The following is a 22,630-nucleotide window of genomic DNA, read 5'->3' as shown; positions in this document are numbered from 1 at the left end:
ATCAATGTCAGAACACAACATTGATTAAACGTCGTCAAAAAGCATGTTGTTTCATTGTTGTATTTGTGTTGTAGAATATTGGTTGGGAAATTACCAAATTTCAATGGTCAAATAAAAATGAGAACCCAACATTGATCAAACGTCGTCAAAAAGCATGATGTTTCAACATTGTATTTGTGTTGTAGAATATTGGTTAGGAAATAACCAAATTTCAATGGTCCAATCAACATGAGAACCCAACATTGATTAAACGTCGTCAAAAAGCGTGTTGTTTCAACGTTGTATTTGTGTTGTAGAATATTGTTTGGAAAATTACCAAATTTCAATGGTCAAATAAACATGAGAACCCAACATTGATTAAACGTCGTCAAAAAGCATGTTGTTTCAACGTTGTATTTGTGTTGTAGAATATTGGCTGGAAAATGACCAAATTTCAATGCTCAAATCAACGTCAGAACACAACATTGATTAAACGTCGTCGAAAAGCATGTTGTTTCAACGTTGTATTTGTGTTGTAGAATATTAATTGGAAAATTACCAAATTTCAATGGTCCAATCAACATGAGAACCCAACATTGATCAAACGTTGTCAAAAAAAAAAAGATGTTTCAACGTTGTATTTGTGTTGTAGAATATTAATTGGAAAATTACCAAATTTCAATGGTCAAATCAACATAAGAACCCAACATTTATTAAACGTCGTCAAAAAGCATGTTGTTTCAACGTTGTATTTGTGTTGTAGAATATTGGTTAGGAAATAACTACATTTCAATGGTCAAATCAACATGAGAACCCAACATTGATTAAACGTCATCAAAAAGCATGTTGTTTCAACGTTGTATTTGTGTTGTAGAATATTAATTGGAAAATTACCAAATTTCAATGGTCAAATCAACATGAGAACCCAACATTGATTAAATGTTGTCAAAAAGCATGTTGTTTCAACGTTGTATTTGTGTTGTAGAATATTGGTTGGAAAATTACCAAATTTCAATGCTCAAATCAACGTCAGAACCCAACATTGATTAAACATCGTCAAAAAGCATGTTGTTTCAACGTTGTATTTGTGTTGTAGAATATTGGTTAGGAAATAACCAAATTTCAATGGTCAAATCAACATGAGAACCCAACATTGATTAAACGTTGTCAAAAAGCATGTTGTTTCAACGTTGTATTTGTGTTGTAGAATATTGGTTGGAAAATGACCAAATTTCAATGGTCAAATAAACATGAGAACCCAACATTGATTAAACGTCATCAAAAAGCATGTTGTTTCAACGTTGTATTTGTGTTGTAGAATATTGGTTGGATAATGACCAAATTTCAATGTTCAAATCAATGTCAGAACCCAACATTGGTTAAACGTCATCAAAAAGCATGTTGTTTCAACGTTGTATTTGTGTTGTAGAATATTGGTTGGGAAATTACCAAATTTCAATGTTCAAATCAATGTCAGAACACAACATTGATTAAACGTCGTCAAAAAGCATGTTGTTTCATTGTTGTATTTGTGTTGTAGAATATTGGTTGGGAAATTACCAAATTTCAATGGTCAAATAAAAATGAGAACCCAACATTGATCAAACGTCGTCAAAAAGCATGATGTTTCAACATTGTATTTGTGTTGTAGAATATTGGTTAGGAAATAACCAAATTTCAATGGTCCAATCAACATGAGAACCCAACATTGATTAAACGTCGTCAAAAAGCGTGTTGTTTCAACGTTGTATTTGTGTTGTAGAATATTGTTTGGAAAATTACCAAATTTCAATGGTCAAATCAACATGAGAACCCAACATTGATTAAACGTCGTCAAAAAGCATGTTGTTTCAACGTTGTATTTGTGTTGTAGGGTATTGGTTAGGAAATAACTACATTTCAATGGCAAATCAACATGAAAACCCAACATTGATCAAACGTCGTCAAAAAGCATGTTGTTTCAACGTTGTATTTGTGTTGTAGAATATTGGTTGGGAAATTACCAAATTTCAATGGTCAAATAAACATGAGAACCCAACATTGATCAAACGTCGTCAAAAAGCATGTTGTTTCAACGTTGTATTTGTGTTGTAGAATATTGGTTGGAAAATGACCAAATTTCAGTGGTCAAATCAACATAAGAACCCAACATTGATTAAACGTCGTCAAAAAGCATGTTGTTTCAACGTTGTATTTGTGTTGTAGAATATTGATTGGAAAATTACCAAATTTCAATGGTCAAATCAACATAAAACCCAACATTTATTAAACGTCGTCAAAAAGCATGTTGTTTCAACGTTGTATTTGTGTTGTAGAATATTGGTTGGAAAATGACCAAATTTCAATGGTCAAATAAACATGAGAACCCAACATTGATTAAACATCGTCAAAAAGCTTGTTGTTTCAACGTTGTATTTGTGTTGTAGAATATTGGCTGGAAAATTACCAAATTTCAATGGTCAAATCAACATGAGAACCCAACATTGATTAAACATCGTCAAAAAGCATGTTGTTTCAACGTTGTATTTGTGTTGTAGAATATTGGTTAGGAAATAACCAAATTTCAATGGTCAAATCAACATGAGAACCCAACATTGATTAAACGTCATCAAAAAGCATGTTGTTTCAACGTTGTATTTGTGTTGTAGAATATTGGTTGGGAAATTACCAAATTTCAATGGTCAAATCAACATGAGAACCCAACATTGATTAAACGTTGTCAAAAAGCATGTTGTTTCAACGTTGTATTTGTGTTGTAGAATATTGGTTGGAAAATGACCAAATTTCAATGGTCAAATAAACATGAGAACCCAACATTGATTATACGTCATCAAAAAGCATGTTGTTTCAACGTTGTATTTGTGTTGTAGAATATTGGTTGGATAATGACCAAATTTCAATGTTCAAATCAATGTCAGAACCCAACATTGGTTAAACGTCATCAAAAAGCATGTTGTTTCAACGTTGTATTTGTGTTGTAGAATATTGGTTGGGAAATTACCAAATTTCAATGGTCAAATAAAAATGAGAACCCAACATTGATCAAACGTCGTCAAAAAGCATGATGTTTCAACATTGTATTTGTGTTGTAGAATATTGGTTAGGAAATAACCAAATTTCAATGGTCCAATCAACATGAGAACCCAACATTGATTAAACGTCGTCAAAAAGCGTGTTGTTTCAACGTTGTATTTGTGTTGTAGAATATTGTTTGGAAAATTACCAAATTTCAATGGTCAAATCAACATGAGAACCCAACATTGATTAAACGTCGTCAAAAAGCATGTTGTTTCAACGTTGTATTTGTGTTGTAGGGTATTGGTTAGGAAATAACTACATTTCAATGGCAAATCAACATGAAAACCCAACATTGATCAAACGTCGTCAAAAAGCATGTTGTTTCAACGTTGTATTTGTGTTGTAGAATATTGGTTGGGAAATTACCAAATTTCAATGGTCAAATAAACATGAGAACCCAACATTGATCAAACGTCGTCAAAAAGCATGTTGTTTCAACGTTGTATTTGTGTTGTAGAATATTGGTTGGGAAATTACCAAATTTCAATGGTCAAATCAACATGAGAACCCAACATTGATTAAACGTTGTCAAAAAGCATGTTGTTTCAACGTTGTATTTGTGTTGTAGAATATTGGTTGGAAAATGACCAAATTTCAATGGTCAAATAAACATGAGAACCCAACATTGATTATACGTCATCAAAAAGCATGTTGTTTCAACGTTGTATTTGTGTTGTAGAATATTGGTTGGGAAAGGACCGAATTTCAATGGTCAAATAAACATGAGAACCCAACATTGGTTAAACGTCACCAAAAAGCATGTTGTTTCAACGTTGTATTTGTGTTGTAGAATATTGATTGGAAAATGACCAAATTTCAATGGTCAAATCAATGTCAGAACACAACATTGATTAAACATCGTCGAAAAGCATGTTGTTTCAACGTTGTATTTGTGTTGTAAAATATTGGTTGGGAAATTACCAAATTTCAATGGTCAAATCAACATGAGAACCCAACATTGATTAAACGTCGTCAAAAAGCATGTTGTTTCAACGTTGTATTTGTGTTGTAGAATATTGATTGGAAAATGACCAAATTTCAATGGTCAAATCAACATGAGAACCCAACATTGATTAAACGTCGTCAAAAAGCATGTTGTTTCAACGTTGTATTTGTGTTGTAGAATATTGGTTGGAAAATGACCAAATTTCAATGGTCAAATCAACATGAGAACCCAACATTGATTAAACATCATCAAAAAGCATGTTGTTTCAACGTTGTATTTGTGTTGTAGATTATTGGTTGGAAAATGACCAAATTTCAATGGTCAAATCAACATGAGAACCCAACATTGATTAAACGTCGTCAAAAAGCATGTTGTTTCAACGTTGTATTTGTGTTGTAGAATATTGGTTGGAAAATGACCAAATTTCAATGGTCAAATCAACATGAGAACCCAACATTGATTAAACGTCGTCAAAAATGCTTGTTGTTTCATATTTTATTTGTGTTGTAGAATATTGGTTGGGAAATTACCAAATTTCAATGGTCAAATCAACATGAGAACCCAACATTGATTAAACGTCGTCAAAAAGCATGTTGTTTCAACGTTGTATTTGTGTTGTAGAATATTGGTTAGGAAATAACCAAATTTCAATGCTCAAATCAACGTCAGAACCCAACATTGATTAAACGTCGTCAAAAAGCATGTTGTTTCAACGTTGTATTTGTGTTGTAGAATCTTGGTTGGAAAATTACCAAATTTCAATGGTCAAATCAACATGAGAACCCAACATTGATTAAACGTCGTCAAAAAGCATGTTGTTTCAACGTTGTATTTGTGTTGTAGAAAACTGGTTGGAAAATTACCAAATTTCAATGGTCAAATAAACATGAGAACCCAACATTGATTAAATGTTGTCAAAAAGCATGTTGTTTCAACGTTGTATTTGTGTTGTAGAATATTGGTTGGAAAATGACCAAATTTCAATGTTCAAATCAATGTCAGAACACAACATTGATTAAACATCGTCAAAAAGCATGTTGTTTCAACGTTGTATTTGTGTTGTAGAATATTGATTGGAAAATTACTAAATTTCAATGCTCAAATCAACATAAGAACCCAACATTGATTAAAGGTCATCAAAAAGCATGTTGTTTCAACGTTGTATTTGTGTTGTAGAATATTGGTTAGGAAATAACTACATTTCAATGGTCAAACCAACATGAGAACCCAACATTGATTAAACGTCGTCAAAAAGCATGTTGTTTCAATGTTGTAATTGTGTTGTAGAATATTGGTTGGGAAATTACCAAATTTCAATGGTCAAATCAATGTCAGAACACAACATTGATTAAACATCGTCAAAAGGCATGTTGTTTCAACGTTGTATTTGTGTTGTAGAATATTGGTTGGAAAATTACCAAATTTCAATGGTCAAATCAACATAAGAACCCAAAATTGATAAAACGTTGTCAAAAAGCATATTGTTTCATTGTTGTATGTGTGTTGTAGAATATTGGTTGGAAAATTACCAAATTTCAATGGTCAAATAAAAATGAGAATCGAACATTGATCAAACGTCGTCAAAAAGCATGTTGTTTCAACGTTGTATTTGTGTTGTAGAATATTGATTGGAAAATTACCAAATTTCAATGGTCAAATCAACACTAGAACCCAACATTGATTAAACGTCGTCAAAAAGCATGTTGTTTCAACGTTGTATTTGTGTTGTAGAATATTGGTTGGAAAATGACCAAATTTCAATGGTCAAATCAACATGAGAACCCAACATTGATCAAACGTCGTCAAAAAGCATGTTGTTTCAATGTTGTACTTGTGTTGTAGAATCTTGGTTGGAAAATGACCAAATTTCAATGGTCAAATCAATGTCAGAACACAACATTGATTAAACATTGTCAAAAAGCATGTTGTTTCAATGTTGTATTTGTGTTGTATAATATTGATTGGAAAATTACTAAATTTCAATGCTCAAATCAACATAAAAACCCAACATTGATTAAAGGTCGTCAAAAAGCATGTTGTTTCAACGTTGTATTTGTGTTGTAAAATATTGGTTAGGAAATAACTACATTTCAATGGTCAAACCAACATGAGAACCCAACATTGATTAAACGTCGTCAAAAAGCATGTTGTTTCAATGTTGTAATTGTGTTGTAGAATATTGGTTGGGAAATTACCAGATTTCAATGCTCAAATCAATGTCAGAACACAACATTGATTAAACATCGTCAAAAGGCATGTTGTTTCAACGTTGTATTTGTGTTGTAGAATATTGGTTGGAAAATTACCAAATTTCAATGGTCAAATCAACATAAGAACCCAAAATTGATAAAACGTTGTCAAAAAGCATATTGTTTCATTGTTGTATGTGTGTTGTAGAATATTGGTTGGAAAATTACCAAATTTCAATGGTCAAATAAACATGAGAACCCAACATTGATCAAACGTCGTCAAAAAGCATGTTGTTTCAACGTTGTATTTGTGTTGTAGAATATTTGTTGGAAAATTACCAAATTTCAATGTTCAAATCAATGTCAGAACACAACATTGATTAAACATCGTCGAAAAGCATGTTGTTTCAACGTTGTATTTGTGTTGTAGAATCTTGGTTGGGATATGACCAAATTTCAATGTTCAAATCAATGTCAGAACACAACATTGATTAAACGTCGTCAAAAAGCATGTTGTTTCAATGTTGTATTTGTGTTGTAGAATATTGATTGGAAAATTACCAAATTTCAATGGTCAAATCAACATAAGAACCCAACATTGATCAAACGTCGTCAAAAAGCATGTTGTTTCAACGTTGTATTTGTGTTGTAGAATATTGATTGGAAAATTACCAAATTTCAATGGTCAAATCAACATAAGAACCCAACATTGATCAAACGTCGTCAAAAAGCATGTTGTTTCAACGTTGTATTTGTGTTGTAGAATATTGGTTGGAAAATGACCAAATTTCAATGGTCAAATCAACATGAGAACCCAACATTGACTAAAATGTCGTCAAAAAGCATGTTGTTTCAATGTTGTATTTGTGTTGTAGAATATTGGTTGGAAAATGACCAAATTTCAATGGTCAAATCAACATGAGAACCCAACATTGACTAAAATGTCGTCAAAAAGCATGTTGTTTTAACGTTGTATTTGTGTTGTAGAATCTTGGTTGGGATATGACCAAATTTCAATGTTCAAATCAATGTCAGAACACAACATTGATTAAACATCGTCAAAAAGCATGTTGTTTCAACGTTGTATTTGTGTTGTAGAATATTGGTTAGGAAATAACCAAATTTCAATGGTCAAATCAACATGAGAACCCAACATTGATCAAACGTCCTCAAAAAGCATGTTGTTTCAACGTTGTATTTGTGTTGTAGAATATTGGTTGGAAAATTACCAAATTTCAATGGTCAAATCAACATAAGAACCCATTATTTATTAAATGTCATCAAAAAGCATGTTGTTTCAACGTTGTATTTATATTGTAGAATATTGGTTGGAAAATGACCAAATTTCAATGGTCAAATCAACATGAGAACCCAACATTGATTAAACGTCGTCAAAAATGCTTTTTGTTTCATATTTTATTTGTGTTGTAGAATATTGGTTGGAAAATGACCAAATTTCAATGTTCAAATCAATGTCAGAACACAACATTGATTAAACGTCGTCAAAAAGCATGTTGTTTCAACGTTGTATTTGTGTTGTAGAAAACTGGTTGGAAAATTACCAAATTTCAATGGTCAAATAAACATGAGAACCCAACATTGATTAAATGTCGTCAAAAAGCATGTTGTTTCAACGTTGTATTTGTGTTGTAGAATATTGGCTGGGAAATTACCAAATTTCAATGGTCAAATCAATGTCAGAACACAACATTGATTAAATGTTGTCAAAAAGCATGTTGTTTCAACGTTGTATTTGTGTTGTAGAATATTGGTTGGGAAATGACCAAATTTCAATGGTCAAATCAACATGAGAACCCAATATTGATTAAACGTCGTCAAAAAGCATGTTGTTTTAACGTTATGTTTGAGTTGCTCAACGTCAGGACCTAACTCAACAAGTTCTCAACGTTGTTTCAATGTCTTGTGCCTGCTGGGATATTTGGATTATTTTTCATGCAAGAAACTCACTCCTGTTACTTTCAGTGCTGTTATGCAATTGACTCATCTTCCAAACAAAGATGGCCTGAGAAACATTTTGAGTAGTTCAAGATGAATGTTATTAGATTTGGAGTTGAACAAGGCGGACAGTTCAGTTCAAAACTTGGGCGACAAACATTTTTGCAGAAAATTCCTAAAAACTTGGAGAGTGCTCCTGTTGTGTAGAGGAACTTGGACCACTCCACAGGCGCTTCACAACGCTCGCATTTCCCTTCAACAACAACAAACACATTAAGTCACGACTAACTTAATGAGAGACAACAAAGACCACATTGGGACTAATGACAATCCAGAACTTTATATTTTTGAGCCTGAATGTAAAGAAGATGAGCGACACGTTTTAGAAGCTGAGTGCTAAACAGATCCAGATTTAAGTGAAACACCAAGCATCATGTGGCATTTTTGCAAAACAAGAAAAAAGAACTCCGACCATAATAAACCAATCACTTACTGTGCAATGTCTGCTCTCACTGGGATGCCGACTGATGGGATGTCCATATCTCATACTTGCCAACCTTGAGACCTCCGATTTCGGGAGGTGGGGCGGGGGGCGTGGTTGGGGGCGTGGTTAAGATATATATATATATAAGAAATACTTGACTTTCAGTGAATTCTAGCTATATATATATATATATATATATATATATATATATGTGTGGGGAAAAAAATCACAAGACTATTTCATCTCTACAGGCCTGTTTCATGAGGGGGGGTACCCTCAATCATCAGGAGATTTTAATGGGAGCATTCGCATACCATGGTTTATATAGGGCACAGAGTGGGTGGGTACAGGCTGGCGTAGGGGCGTGGTGATTGGCTCATGTGTTACCTAGGAGGTGTTTCCGTCTGTGGCGGCATGCTGTTACAATTTCGCTGCGCTTGTTGAGGGATGACAGGTCTGGACGGTAAATAATAAACAGTTTCTCTTTCAAGCATAGGTTGCATCTTTTATTACCACTACTGTAAGGTGTGCTGGATGCAAGAATTTGCCATGTTATTGAATATTCAACATTATTGGACAGAGCGACTCCAAAACCAACAAAGGCTGTAACTGTCGAAAGAAACCTGATTGCCCTCTCAACGGGGGGTGCTTACAAACATCAGTTGTCTACCAACCTAAGGTAATACGCAAGGACATTAACACATCCGACACATATGTAGGATTAACCGAGGGAGAATTCAAAACCAGATGGAACAATCACAAGGCTTCTTTCAGGAACCAAAACCTGCTAAATACCACAGAACTCAGCAAACACATTTGGGACCTCAAAGACAATAATGTTGAATATTCAATAACATGGCAAATTCTTGCATCCAGCACACCTTACAATAGTGGTAATAAAAGATGCAACCTATGCTTGAAAGAGAAACTGTTTATTATTTACCGTCCAGACCTGTCATCCCTCAACAAGCGCAGCGAAATTGTAACAGCATGCCGCCACAGACGGAAACACCTCCTAGGTAACACATGAGCCAATCACCACGCCCCTACGCCCACTCTGTGCCCTATATAAACCATGGTATGCGAATGCTCTCATTAAAATCTCCTGATGATTGAGGGTACCCCCCCTCATGAAACAGGCCTGTAGAGATGAAATAGTCTTGTGATTTTTTTTTTTTCCCACACATACATATATTGCACTCTACTACGGTACCGAGCACTATTTTTTGGATAACCTTATTAAGACATATATATATATATATATATATATATATATATATATATATATATATATATATATATATATATATATATATATATATATAAAATAAATACTTGAATTTCAGTGTTCATTTACAAACTACAACTCACAAACACTTTAGAGTTAGGCTCCACCATCAGAATGTGTACTTAAACTTATAAAGATCACATGGATATTATTCAGTGAGTTGATTCACCAAAACTAACCTGTTATACAGGAGGAAAAAGCACACAGGACGTTTCAATTGTTCACAGACTGGTCGCGCTCATCAGAATGACAAGACACGTCCGGTCTGCAGGCGATAGCATTCAATTGGGAAGAAACGCCCTACTGCCCCCTACTGACCAATGTGAATACTGATAAATGTGAAAACGAATTCAAACCACAAAATAAAATAAATAAATCAACACAAAAATGTGACACATTATGGGTGGGTCACATATGCATGTACAGTAGATGGCAGTATTGTCCTGTTTAAAAGTGTCACAACATTGCTGTTTACGGCAGACGAACTGCTTTACGGTAGACACTGTTGTTGTGTGTTGTCAACACGTCACTCAGGTCCGCCTGAATTTCGGGAGTCTTTCGGGAGAAAATTTGTCCCGGGAGGTTTTCGGGAGAGGCGCTGAATTTCGGGAGTCTCCCGGAAAATCCGGGAGGGTTGGCAAGTATGCCATATCTTCCCCGTTTAGATGAAGATTTAATCATAATCTTCACGATATGTTATAAAAGGGGCCATAAAGCTAACGTCCTTTCATGTCTTTCTTCGCCTAAGTCTTCTCGGTTTATGACCACAACCTTCTACTATCCAGGCGAGAAGCTTTATTTATAATCTACAATTAACTTTGTGTCAATATAGCGGCATAAGCTAGTTAGCTCTCTAGCCGCTAAAAATAGTTTATCTGCGTTAGCGCTTGTAATAACACTTGGTTAATACTCAGGTCTTAAGATGTAAATGTGTATTGTCGGCGATGTTTTTAGAGGGCTTTATGGGCGGAATAGTGTACTCCGATTAGCTGCGTCGTTAGCCACCTCTTACTTGCTGTATTTTACGACTTAGAATACATACAAAATGAGACGTGTTGTTGTCTTACATAAGGAAAAGTACAAAAAAAAAAAAAAAAATGCAGTTCCCCTTTAAGAGCGCTAGCATTGACATGTGTCACAATTTAGCTCGCAACACATAAGTGAAGTGAATTATATTTACAGGTAAAAGCCAGTAAATTAGAATATTTTGAAAAACTTGATTTATTTCAGTAATTGCATTCAAAAGGTGTAACTTGTACATTATATTTATTCATTGCACACAGACTGATGCATTCAAATGTTTATTTCATTTAATTTTGATGATTTGAAGTGGCAACAAATGAAAATCCAAAATTCCGTGTGTCACAAAATTAGAATATTACTTAAGGCTAATACAAAAAAGGGATTTTTAGAAATGTTGGCCAACTGAAAAGTATGAAAATGAAAAATATGAGCATGTATGAGCATGTACAATACTCAATACTTGGTTGGAGCTCTTTTTGCCTCAATTACTGCGTTAATGCGGCGTGGCATGGAGTCGATGAGTTTCTGGCACTGCTCAGGTGTTATGAGAGCCCAGGTTGCTCTGATAGTGGCCTTCAACTCTTCTGCGTTTTTGGGTCTGGCATTCTGCATCTTCCTTTTCACAATACCCCACAGATTTTCTATGGGGCTAAGGTCAGGGGAGTTGGCGGGCCAATTTAGAACAGAAATACCGTGGTCCGTAAACCAGGCACGGGTAGATTTTGCGCTGTGTGCAGGCGCCAAGTCCTGTTGGAACTTGAAATCTCCATCTCCATAGAGCAGGTCAGCAGCAGGAAGCATGAAGTGCTCTAAAACTTGCTGGTAGACGGCTGCGTTGACCCTGGATCTCAGGAAACAGAGTGGACCGACACCAGCAGATGACATGGCACCCCAAACCATCACTGATGGTGGAAACTTTACACTAGACTTCAGGCAACGTGGATCCTGTGCCTCTCCTGTCTTCCTCCAGACTCTGGGACCTCGATTTCCAAAGGAAATGCAAAATTTGCATGGTTGGGTGATGGTTTGGGGTGCCATGTCATCTGCTGGTGTCGGTCCACTCTGTTTCCTGAGATCCAGGGTCAACGCAGCCGTCTACCAGCAAGTTTTAGAGCACTTCATGCTTCCTGCTGCTGACCTGCTCTATGGAGATGGAGATTTCAAGTTCCAACAGGACTTGGCGCCTGCACACAGCGCAAAATCTACCCGTGCCTGGTTTACGGACCATGGTATTTCTGTTCTAAATTGGCCCGCCAACTCCCCTGACCTTAGCCCCATAGAAAATCTGTGGGGTATTGTGAAAAGGAAGATGCAGAATGCCAGACCCAAAAAGGCAGAAGAGTTGAAGGCCACTATCAGAGCAACCTGGGCTCTCATAACACCTGAGCAGTGCCAGAAACTCATCGACTCCATGCCACGCCGCATTAACGCAGTAATTGAGGCAAAAGGAGCTCCAACCAAGTATTGAGTATTGTACATGCTCATATTTTTCATTTTCATACTTTTCAGTTGGCCAACATTTCTAAAAATCCCTTTTTTGTATTAGCCTTAAGTAATATTCTAATTTTGTGACACACGGAATTTTGGATTTTCATTTGTTGCCACTTCAAATCACCAAAATTAAATGAAATAAACATTTGAATGCATCAGTCTGTGTGCAATGAATAAATATAATGTACAAGTTACACCTTTTGAATGCAATTACTGAAATAAATCAAGTTTTTCAAAATATTCAAATTTACTGGCTTTTACCTGTATATAGCGCTTTTCTCTAGTGACTCAAAGCGCTTTACATAGTGAAACCCCATTATCTAAGTTGCATTTTTTGAACCAGTGTGGGTGGCACTGGGTGGGTAAAGTGTCTTGCCCAAGGACACAACGGCAGTGACTAGGATGGCAGAAGCGGGAATCGAACCTGGAACCCTCAAGTTGCTCGACCAACCGAGCCATACCGCCCCTAAAACACATCGCAACTGTATGTTTTAGAAAACATTTTTTCAATCTGGAACAAAAATTGAAATGATCCCAAAACACATTTTAGCAATATATGAAAAAAAAAACATGTTGCAAAATGAGAAACTTTCTTTTTTTTATTTTTGGAAGAAAAAAAAAAAGAAAAAAAAGCAACAAATATACACAGTTAACTTTCAGCGGGAAAAAAAAAAAATTGCAATCCTAAACTGAAACTGTACTCACATTCGGGACTCCAAAAAGTAATGAAAGACTCACATACTTACACACCATCTATAATTTACAAAAAGGAACACAGTTAATTATTCTAAAACCAAAAAAAAAAAAAAAAAATGGCCACGAGAGATTGAGAGAGAGAAAGTAATTTCCGAAACAATCAGTAGAGAGCAAATGTCGGGAAAGTAGAAACAAGAGTGTGCCTTAAATGTCCCCCTTTTTTTGTCTTTTGACTCTTTTTTGTACAAATTGTGCAAGATATCATACTAAGGCTCTTGAAGGTCTTGAAGTGTTTGATGCACACACACACACACACACACACATACACACACACACACCATTGTTGCCTGCAGTGGGCGGAGCTTTGCCGGGGTAGAAAACAATAATAAAAAAAAAAAAGTGGATGGACCTGCTTTTTCAAAACAAACATGCACCTTGCGTGATGAAAATAAGAGCAAAAAAATCATGTTTGCATCCAAGGAATGACTTCGCGGGAGTGCGCCAAATCATGAAGGAAATTGGAACCGTTAAGGCAAGAACACCCGGGGTGGCATCGGTAACAATACGTGTTGAGGGTACATGGATATGATGACACATTTATCTTCAGTCTTTTTTTTAAGCACACATTTGATCCCCAATTTTTTTATTTTTTTTTTATTTTTTATTTTTTTTAAGAAAAATTACCAACCCCTTCCCACCCTCTTCCCACCCCCCTACTGTAAAAAGAAAAATAACAATGTCGGACACTATTATAGGGGACATACTGTATGGATAAAACCAGACAGTTCGTGGCCAACTCGGTTTCAAAGTTGGTAGCAAACATGGCGTGAGGGGCTTTTGACCAATCAGAGAGAGGATCTCCTAAATCGGGGGTTCTTAACCACTACCGACTCAAATATTAACACCGAATGAGTAATCTTGGAATTAGATAATCACATCTAACTGAACAATACACAAAGAACGCCATTGTAAGTTAATAATACTAACACAGACACTCAGAAATGTGTTAGCATATCAGCTAATGCTAACGACGCTAGGTTCACAACATTACGGTAGCACGTACAAATGTGCATAAAAACACTACTACAGACACGGTACCTTCAGTCAGAGGTGTGGACTCGAGTCACATGACTTGGACTCGAGTCTGACTCGAGTCATGAATTTGATGACTTTAGACTCGACTTGACAAAATGTAAAAAGACTTGCAACTCGACTTAGACTTTAACATCAATGACTTGTGACTTCACTTGGACTTGAGCCTTTTGACTTGACATGACTTGCTACTTTCCCCAAAACCCAAAGATGAAAAAGTTATTCGGGAGCGCTCCGTATTTTTCATCGTGTACTCGTCTATCAGCGTTGCGTGTGTCAGCTGGTGTGCTCTCAGTACAACAGCCAATCAAATTAGATCTACTTTGTTTTCATCACACAGCATTCATCCAATCAAATTGCAGGACAACCAACGAAGAAGACATGTCCAAACCACACGCCAGTGAACAAAAAATGATACCTAAAATAATTTTGTTTGGGTATAAAAATGACGAGGTGGTCAACACAAAACGGTTTGCAGTATGCAACACATGCGGTTCCAAAATGACTGATGGAGAGGCAACAACTTCCAACTTCGTCCGGCATTTGAAGTTGCACAAAGAACGGTAAGTTTTGAATGTAAGATAACGTTTATTGGCTAAGTGACGTGACTTTTATTTGCTGCGTAGTTAAATCAGTGAGGCTGTAAACTCACTGCTAACGTTATAACGTTATTGCAAACACGGGAATCTGTTGCAGTTCACTACCTTATTCATACTTTTTGTTCAGTGATTTTTTTCAAGCAGGGTTACGTTAGTCAATATATCACACGTAACGTTAGACGGCGGTCAGCAGCACCGCATATTTTAGCCACCTAAAAAAAGACAAAAATAGTAAAATAAAGGTCAGTTAAAATGTGTACTATATTATGAATATGTGTACCGTTCTAGCTAGCTTTCTGACATACTGTTGGTTGTTTACCTCAGTGGTCCCCAACCACCGGGCCGTGGCCCGGTACTGGTCCGTGGATCGATTGGTATCGGGCCGCACAAGAAATATTTTTTTTTTTTTTCTTTTTTTAATTAAATCAACATAAAAAACACAAGATACACTTACAAGTAGTGCACCAACCCAAAAAAACTCTCTCCCCCCTTTTGTTCTGGGCATTGAACATGAAGACTCTTCCTTCACTGTTCCGAGTGGCCATGAGAGTCTTGGCAGTGCCTGCCTCCAGTGCTCCAGTGGAGCGAGTTTTCAGCCATGGTGGCATCATACTACGCCCCCATCGTGCACAAATGACTGACAAGACTCTTGGCTAATTTGGTCTTTTGCAAATGCAATGCAGCATAGGGCCCTGACATATAAAAAGTACAACTTTTTTGTTATGTTCACGTATATGTCATGTTTTTTCAATGTTAACACTTTTGTACAAATAAGTACATTTGCACTTTATTTTTCAATGTGTTTGTTCTGTAAAGGAATGAGTTAATGTTTAAAATGACTGGTTAATAGTGCTATTATAAAGTGCAATGTCAGCACAATTTTCTTTCCTGCAATTTAAAATGCACTTGTTTTAATAAATAAATACAGCGTTTGAAAAGCATACACAATCTGTGTTAATATATTAGTCTGTGGTTAAAAGGACTTGAAAGGACTCGAAACTCAAAATGCAGGACTTAGGACTTGACTTGAGACTTTCCAGTCTTGACTTTGGACTTGACTCGGGGCTTGCCTGTCTTGACTCGGGACTTGACTCGGACTTGAGGGCAAAGACTTGAGACTTACTTGTGACTTGCAAAACAATGACTTGGTCCCACCTCTGCCTTCAGTATATCAGTATGTGGAATTAAATGATGGAATGTATTAAGCAAAGCAATCAAACAATGTACTAATATGATCCACTTCAAGAAACTCTTCAAACTTAAAGTGTTTACAAAGTACAAAGAAGAAGAACCATGATAAACATTCTGAATTTATTTAATTCATCCATTCTTTCACTCTCAAAATAATCGTACTTATCTCATCATATGAAATGTAACTTACTTCACCAATTTTTTATTTATTTACTTATTTTTTTTTGTGATTACTTATGGAGTATATTGTGAATAAATTGAGAACGGGAAGTGAACAAACGTTTTAGCAATTGTTATGTAAAAGAAAAGGGGTAGGATTAAATAAGCTCTGCTTCTTCCTACTCCTTTTCGAACATGTTGAAAAGAGAAACTGGAGATTGTGATGTATCATGTTGTATGCTTGCATGTTCGAAATAAACTCAAACTCAACTCAACTCAACCTACTTACAGTTTACAACCTTATCAAATGATATGAAAGCATGTGTTAATCACAAAGATTATTATCAAGGCTTAGGTCAGGCTGATGACAAAAAATAAAGAAGGGACTCATGAAAATTGATGAAAATAAATACATTCTAACTAAATTGATAATACAAATAATTAGGGATGTCCGATAATGGCTTTTTGCCGATATGAATGAATGAAATAAGTTGAATGAAATAAGTTTATTTCGGTCATATAATCAACCATCAACCATTAACCATTTTGTGTGACTAGTTTAAGAGTACAGACTATACATATACAGTATAACAATCATACACATTTACACACAAAAGGAAAAGAAAAGAAAAGAAAAAGCATGACCGAAAAAGGAATAGGCTGAAGCCAAAGCTTATATTTGCCTATCCTATACCTTCACTGAAAATAAGATTACCTGGAACATCAATGTTAAAAAAAAAAAAAAAAAATCAATGGGATGAAAGTAATTGTTACTATATTTTATAATTTTCAATTATCTCACCTTTCAATGTTTTCTTAAACCTTAACAAATAAGTACATGTCTTCAACTCATCACTGAGCTTATTCCACCATTTAACTCCTAAAACTGAAATACATTTGTATTTAATATTCGTTCTTGCTTTACCTATTTCAAAAATCAATACCCCCAGTAAATTATGGGTTTCTCCTCTTAATTGAAATAACCTAAGAATACAAGCTGGAAGGCTGTTGTTCTTTACTGGAAACATAATTTCCATTGTTTTTAAAAACACAATATCTGAACATTTTAACACATTAGAACTTATAAATAATGGATTGGTATGTTCATAGTAGCACGCTTTGTGTATTATTCTAATTACCCTTTTTTGAAGTTTAATTATTGGGTCTATGTTTGTTCTATAAACATTTCCCCAAACTTCAACACAATATGTTAAATATGGAAAAATAAAAGAATAATATAACATATGCAGACATTTCTTATACAGCATGTGTTTTACTTTATAAAGAATGGCAATGGATTTGGATATTTTTCCCTTTATATATTCAATATGCGGTTTCCAACATAATTTATGATCAATTATTATTCCCAAGAATTTAGTTTCATGTACTCTATCAATTTCCACTTGATTTAATTTTAGTTTTACTTCACGATTTGTTCTTGCACCACTAAACACCATAAATTTAGTTTTCTTATCATTTAATGATAACTTATTGATATCAAAACCATTTTTTTAGCTGAATCAACTCAACCTCTAATACCCTCAACACTTCCTTCAAGTCTTCTCCTGAACAATATACATTTGTATCATCTGCAAACATAATAAATTTCAATTTATTAGACACTGAACAAATATCATTTAAATATAGTATAAATAACTTAGGTCCCAATACCGAGCCTTGTGGAACCCCACAAGTTACTCTTCTTGGCTGTGATTTAGTCTTATTGATTTCCACATATTGAGATCTATTACTTAAATAACTACTTAACCACTCTTGTGAAACACCTCTTATGCCATATTTTTCCAATTTTTTATCCGATATTGTCCAACTCTTTAATTACCGATACCGATATCAACCGATATATACAGTCGTGGAATTAACACATTATTATGCCTAATTTGGACAACCAGGTATGGTGAAGATAAGGTACTTTTCTTTTTTAATTAATAAAATAAAATAAAATAAATAAATTAAAAACATTTTCTTGAATAAAAAAGAAAGTAAAACAATATAAAAACAGTTACATAGAAATTAGTAATTAAAGAAAATGAGTAAAATTAAGTGTTAAAGGTTAGTACTATTAGTGGAGCAGCAGCACGCACAATCATGTGTGCTTACGGACTGTATCCCTTGCAGACTGTATTGATATATATTGATATATAATGTAGGAACCACAATATTAATAACAGAAAGAAACAACCCTTTTGTGTGAATGAGTGTAAATGGGGGAGGGAGGTTTTTTGGGTTGGTGCACTAATTGTAAGTGTATCTTGTGTTTTTTATGTTGATTTAATAAAAAAATAAAATAAAAAAAAAAATAAAAAAGATACCGATAATTTAAAAAAACGATACCGATAATTTCCGATATTACATTTTAACGCATTTATCGGCCGATATTATCGGACATCTCCACAAATAATAGTAAACCGTCAAAATTCAAGTGTGCATGAAAATACAGCGTCGTCACTTTAGTCATATTTTTTTGCGCTTAAGAAACTTCTCTATGGCTTGAGCTCCAGACTTTTTTCTGTTTGTTTGATCAAGTGGTGGACAAGTGTATTACAACCAAACCCATCCATCCATCCAATTTTCTACCGCTTGTCCCTTCCGGGGTGGCGTGGGGGTACCGGAGACTATCTCAGCTGCATTCGGGCGGTAGGCGGGGTACATTCTAACTAAATTAATAATGAAAATAATAGTATATGTTTCTTAAAAAACTTTTAAAAAAGTGCCAAAATTAAAGTGTACTTGAAAATACAGCTTTACCCCTTTAGTCATATTTTTTGCGCTTAAGAAACTTTTCTGTGACTTGAGCTCCAGTATTCTTCTGTTTGTTTGATCTTGTCCTTACTGCCACAAATGGTCGAAAAGTGTATTACAACTGAACCTATGCATCCATCCATTATCTACCGCTTGTCCCTTTTAGGGTGGCGGGGGGTGCTGGAGCCTATCCCAGCTGCATTCGGGCGGTAGGCGGGGTACGCCCTGGACAAGTCGCCACCTCATGGCTGGGCCAAATACTGATCAAATATACGGCAAAAGAAGGGACTCGTGAAAACTAATGAAAATAAATACATCCTAACTAAATTAATACAAAAAATTCAAGTGTACATGAAAATACAGTTTCACCACTTTAGTCATATTTTTTGCGCTTAAGAAACTTTTCTATGACTTGAGCTCCAGTCTTCTTCTGTTTGTTTGATCTTGTCATTACTGCCACAAGTGGTGGAAAAGTGTATTGTAACTTAACCCATTCAGCCATTCATTTTCTACCGCTTGTCCCTTTTAGGGTGGCGGGGGTGCCGGAGCCTATCCCAGCTGCATTCAGGCGGTAGGCGAGGTACACCCTGGACAAGTCGCCACCTCATGGCAGGGCCAAATACTGATCAAATATACGGCAAAAGAAGGGACTCGTGAAAACTAAAGAAAATAAATGCATTCTAACTAAATGAATACAAAAAAATTAAAGTGTACATGAAAATACAGCTTTACCCCTTTAGTCATATTTTTTGCGCTTAAGAAACTTTTCTATGACTTGAGCTCCAGTCTTCTTCTGTTTGTTTGATCTTGTCCTTACTGCCACAAATGGTGGAAAAGTGTATTACAACTGAACCCATGCATCCATCCAATTTTCTGCCGCTTGTCCCTTTTAGGGTGGCGGGGGGTGCCGGAGCCTATCCCAGCTGCATTCGGGCGGTAGGCGAGGTACACCCTGGACAAGTCGCCACCTCATGGCAGGGCCAAATACTGATCAAATATACGGCAAAAGAAGGGACTCATGAAAACTAATGAAAATAAATACATTCGAACTAAATTAATACAAAAAAATTCAAGTGTACATGAAAATACAGTTTCACCCCTTTAGTCATATTTTTTGCGCTTAAGAAACTTTTCTGTGACTTGAGCTCCAGTATTCTTCTGTTTGTTTGATCTTGTCCTTACTGCCACAAGTGGTGGAAAAGTGTATTATAACTGAACCCATCCAGCCATTCATTTTCTACCGCTTGTCCCTTTTAGGGTGGCGGGGGGTGCCGGAGCCTATCCCAGCTGCATTCGGGCGGTAGGCGGGGTAGACCCTGGACAAGTAGCCACCTAATGGCAGGGCCAAATACTGATCAAATATACTGCAAAAGAAGGGACTCGTGAAAATAAATGCATTCTAACTAAATTAATACAAAAAAATTCAAGTGTACATGAAAATACAGTTTCACCACTTTAGTCATAATTTTTGCGCTTAAGAAACTTTTCTGTGACTTGAGCTCCAGTCTTCTTCTGTTTGTTTGATCTTGTCCTTACTGCCACAAATGGTCGAAAAGTGTATTACAACTGAACCCATGCATCCATCCATTTTCTACCGCTTGTCCCTTTTAGGGTGGCGGGGGGTGCCGGAGCCTATCCCAGCTGCATTTGGGCGGTAGGCGAGGTACACCCTGGACAAGTCGCCACCTCATGGCAGGGCCAAATACTGATCAAATATACGGAAAAAGAAGGGACTCGTGAAAACTAATGAAAATAAATGCATTCTAACTAAATGAATACAAAAAAATTCAAGTATACATGAAAATACAGCTTTACCCCTTTAGTCATATTTTTTGCGCTTAAGAAACTTTTCTATGACTTGAGCTCCAGTATTCTTCTGTTTGTTTGATCTTGTCCTTACTGCCACAAGTGGTGGAAAAGTGTATTATAACTGAACCCATCCAGCCATTAATTTTCTACCGCTTGTCCCTTTCGGGGTGGCAGGGGTGCTGGAGCCTATCCCAGCTGCATTTGGGTGGCAGGCGGGGTAGACCCTGGACAAGTCGCCACCTCATGGCAGGGCCAAATACTGATCAAATATACGGCAAAAGAAGGGACTCGTGAAAACTAATGAAAATAAATGCATCCTAACTAAATTAATACAAAAAATTCAAGTGTACATAAAAATACAGCTTCACCCCTTTAGTCATATTTTTTGCGCTTAAGAAACTTTTCTATGACTTGAGCTCCAGTCTTCTTCTGTTTGTTTGATCTTGTCCTTACTGCCACAAGTGGCGGAAAAGTGTATTATAACTGAACCCATTCAGCCATTCATTTTCTACCGTTTGTCCCTTTTGGGGTGGCGGGGGTGCTGGAGCCTATCCCAGCTGCATTCGGGCGGTAGGCGAGGTACACCCTGGTCAAGTCGCCACCTCATGGCTGGGCCAAATACTGATCAAATATACTGCAAAAGAAGGGACTCATGAAAACTAAAGAAAATAAATGCATTCTAACTAAATTAATACAAAAAATTCAAGTGTACATGAAAATACAGTTTCACCACTTTAGTCATATTTTTTGCGCTTAAGAAACTTTTCTGTGACTTGAGCTCCAGTCTTCTCCTGTTTGTTTGATCTTGTCCTTACTGCAACAAGTGGTGGAAAAGTGTATTGTAACTGAACCCATTCAGCCATTCATTTTCTACCGCTTGTCCCTTTTGGGGTGGCGGGGGGTGCCGGAGCCTATCCCAGCTGCATTCGGGTGGTAGGCGAGGTACACCCTTGACAAGTCGCCACCTCATGGCAGGGCCAAATACTGATCAAATATACTGCAAAAGAAAGGACTCGTGAAAACTAATGAAAATAAATACATTCTAACTAAATTTATACAAAAAATTCAAGTGTACATGAAAATACAGCTTTACCCCTTTAGTCATATTTTTTGCGCTTAAGAAACTTTTCTGTGACTTGAGCTCCAGTCTTCTTCTGTTTGTTTGATCTTGTCCTTACTGCCACAAATGGTCGAAAAGTGTATTACAACTGAAGCCATGCATCCATCCATTTTCTACCGCTTGTCCCTTTTAGGGTGGCGGGGGTGCCGGAGCCTATCCCAGCTACTTTCGGGCGGTAGGCGAGGTACACCCTGGTCAAGTCGCCACCTCATGGCAGGGCCAAATACTGATCAAATATACTGCAAAAGAAGGGACTCATGAAAACTAATGAAAATAAATACATTCTAACTAAATTAATAATAAAAATAATAGTAAACTGTCAAAATTCAAGTGTACATGAAAATACAGCTTTACCACTTTAGTCATATTTTTTTGCGCTTAAGAAACCTCTCTATGACTTCAGCTCCAGACTTCTTCTGTTTGTTTGATCTTGTCCTTACTGCCACAAGTGGTGGAAAAGTGTATTACAACTGAACCCATCCATCCATACATTTGCTACCGCTTGTCCTTTTCGGGGTTAACGGAGAGGACTGGAGCCTATCTCAGCTGCATTCGGGCGGTAGGCGGGGTACACGGTACACCCTGAACAAGTCGCCACCTCACGGCGGGGCCAAATAAACTGTCAAAATTAAAGTGTGCATGAAAATGCAGTTTCACCACTTTAGTCATATTTTTTGCGCTTAAGAAACCTCTCTGACTTGAGCTCCAGACTTCTTCTGTTTGTTTGATCTTGTCCTTACTGCCACAAGTGGTGGAAAAGTGTATTACAA

This window comes from Nerophis lumbriciformis, linkage group LG05, assembly GCF_033978685.3.
Source record: "Nerophis lumbriciformis linkage group LG05, RoL_Nlum_v2.1, whole genome shotgun sequence".
Lineage (NCBI taxonomy): Eukaryota > Metazoa > Chordata > Actinopteri > Syngnathiformes > Syngnathidae > Nerophis > Nerophis lumbriciformis.
Note: the sequence above shows the minus strand (reverse complement) of the source record.